Genomic DNA, 3,478 nt, shown 5'->3' on the forward strand with positions numbered 1-3,478 from the left:
GGAATGCCAGAAATGGAACAACTCTGTGTAAGGGAAAACAAATTCCCTTATTGATAAAATAAGAAATGCTACAGTATTGATTTGTAATGACATGACTGGTGCTGGCACAAGTGTGTATAAGGAATTGGCTCATGACACATCTTTGCAAACTCCCTGTAGAACGGTTTATGGCGGGAAGACTCTGTCCAATGTATTGTGCATTAAATCACTTCATACTTAAGCACAAGTGTGTATTTAATTCGCCTCAAGAGGTACAATAAAAATTCCCCAACACTTACTGGAAGCTCTCAGGAGCCACCTATCTTAAGGTAAGCTAAGCTAAGCTCTCTCCTTTAAAATAAACACATAAATTCAAATTTGCCTCAAATGGTTTTGGAATCTAGCCCTAAATTCAATACAGGTGGTGGAAAGACTAGCGCATGTCTGAATGGGAGAAATTTTTGAGCCAAACATTAAAATAAACAAATGAATAGTTTAATTTTGTTCATTAATCTTACTGTACCAAACCAAAGTACAGAAAGCAATGATAAGAAATCTGGTAATGGTGTAATTACCTTTTAAACAGTAGTAACTGTAAAGGCCATGCCACAAGGAACCCTCTGCTTCTCTAGTCTTACACCACCCACAGAACCTTCAACGCAGAGGTCTCTTAAAGAAACGTTGGAAAATGAAAGGAGAAGATGAAATGTCCACGAGCTTTTATGTAGAAGAAAAATTCTTTGCTTAGTGTTAAGACAGAGTTACTAAGAGCAAGCTACATGTTTAAATTAGGAACTATTCAAAGTTAATATTTTAATTCATATTTTCACTGTACATTTTCTTATTAAACTTTCTACATGGTGAAAGTCCAGTCATGCTCATCTCTTTCATTTCCTGAAACTAATCGCCGTATTCGATATCCAATATTTCAGCTCAATTTCTTAAGATCAGCTAGATTTTGATACATTTCTATTCTTTTATAGAAATAAGGAATGAGTCTCTCCCAGATTCCAGGAGTCTGCATCTGCACATAATTATTTACCCATTCATGTGAGATTTCTAAAGTAGGTTTGCAGCCCAAACTACATGGACAAATTACTCTGTTTTCTAGCACAAATGGTAAGCAAGGCACTAGAACAGGATCCCGGTGGTAAATCTGCTCTGGAGCATGGGGAGCACTGCACCTAATCAGCACAGGCTGTCCTGTCTGCTCATTACACTCCATTTCTAATCCCCTTCCTGGATGAGAGACTACCTGTTCTGTGTGCATGTGTGTGTATGGAGGTCTGAGTGCCAGCAACTGGCCTCAGACCATGGGTCACAGGGGTCCATGTGTCTGTGGAACCAGAAACAGGAGTGGGTGGGGGTATATAAGTCAGTGCACAATCCGCAGTGACTATCAAGCCAGACCTGCTGGCAAGCAGCTGAAGTGGCTTGGGAACCAGGTATGCAAGTGCCTAAGGGTAAGACCCTTGGCTCTCAGAGTCCAGGCCAAATGCTGGGAAGACCATAACGTCTCAGGCTCAATCGAGAGACCTGTTTTCATGTGCATGTGCATGTCGGTGCAGGAGGCAACTGGGGAGAGGCAGGGGCCCTGGCCAGCCAAAGACCATAACGTCTCAGGCTCAATCGAGAGACCTGTTTTCATGTGCATGTGCATGTCGGTGCAGGAGGCAACTGGGGAGAGGCAGGAGCCATGGCCAGCCACTGGGTAGTCCAAGTGCACAGGCCCAGCTGTTAGTGAGATCCTCACTGTATATAGGTGTATAATTCCCGACAAAAGGCCTTCTTTCTGATCAGCCAGGCAGTGGCTCCGCATTTCCCTGGCTCTGTTGATCTATGTTTCTATATAAGTGTGTACATGTGTGTGTATGCCTGATGGGAAGACACGCTCAGCCCCTCTACTGTTTATACGTGAGAGTACAAAGCTACAGCAGCCTCAGAGCTGTTGGGTTCCTAGATTTGGCAGCTCCTCACAGAAGTAAGGCTCAAGTCTAAAACTGGCAATTGCCCTTCTGGGCACTAGTTTTAAAAGGCAAAAATTCAGTTGCATCCATCTACCACAGTTTAATCCCACACATGAAATCTTGCCATCCTGTATCTTTGTGAAAAAAAAAAAATATTTCTTTTACTGTGTAATCTACTGTAGTGATAAGGATATCCATTGAACAATCATTTCCAAACTCTTAAGTACCTTGTTTAAAATATTCCTTTCAAACTACTAATTTGTTTTTAAGTCCAGTAAGCATTATGTGCATACCTGATAATTTTGATGGTATGTAAAAAAAAAAAAACAAACTTCCAGAATATAAATGCTTCCATGCTGCATACTAAAAAAAAAAAAGAGAGAAAATAAACTCATTTCAAACTTTAGAAACAGAAGCCATACGTACAGTTTGTTACTTGTGTTCATGCAAAAGAAGATCTGATCCATTAATGTAAGTGGCAATATCTCAAATTAATTTTCTAGCCTAGAAAAATTTTCTAGGGTTCATCATCATCATCATCACCATGGCTTGGCTTCGTGGATGAAGATTTGGGAAGGGCCTCTGTACAATCCTAAACATCTACTGGACTGACCATGTGACTAACGTTGCTGTCCTTGAGCAGACAGAGGTCATCAGCATTGAGGCCATGTTGCTGAAAACGCAGCTGCGCTGGGCAGGACACATCTCCAGGATGGAGGGTCACCGCCTCCCTAAGATTGTGTTCTACGGTGAACTCGCCACTGGCTGCCACAAGAGAAGAGCCACAAAGAGGAGATATAAGGACTCTCTGAAACAATACCTCAGCCTTGGCCATATTGGCCACCATCAGTGGTCCACCCTGGCCTCCAATCGGGAGATTTGGAGACACACCATACATAACACTGCTGTCTCCTTTGAGAGCACACATAGAACCAGTCTTGAGGAGAAAAGACAGTGCAGAAAGAACCGTGCCTCGACTGTACCACCCAAGGAGACCTTCCACTGTGCTCTTTGCAACTGAACTTGCCTATCCCACATTGGTCTTCTCAGCCATCAGCGTGCTCAAGTAAGCATAGCACGCTAAAAGTCAACATCAGGAAGGCTGAATATTAAAGCAAATTTATTCTTTCAGCAGCTGTAGTGAAGACTGCTCTGCACTTCAGGTTCACAAACCTGTTTAATTCCCTATAGCAGGTTTTGTACGAGTGCAATTTCTCCAGCTTCCTGATGACTAAATCCAAGGATATTAGTGAAAAATTCAAACTGACTGCAACTACAAGATTATACGAAGAGGAACAAGATTCATTCTGCTTTACAGGAGTAAAAGTGTGAGTGACAGAAAACAAACTTTTATAGTGTTCACATTCAATAGCCCAAATATTTTCCTAGGAAAGAAAATCTTACATATAGTTTCAAATTTAAGGGCGTGAAACAAACTTTTTCAGGTATAAAATCTATTGTTTATCACTAAGTGGTATGTGGCTATAAAAGGAAAGACAAAGTAGTTGACATTTGAAAGAAAAGAAATGAAA

The sequence above is a fragment of the Buceros rhinoceros genome, unplaced genomic scaffold (genome assembly GCF_000710305.1).
Source record: "Buceros rhinoceros silvestris isolate BGI_N320 unplaced genomic scaffold, ASM71030v1 scaffold3003, whole genome shotgun sequence".
NCBI lineage: Eukaryota > Metazoa > Chordata > Aves > Bucerotiformes > Bucerotidae > Buceros > Buceros rhinoceros.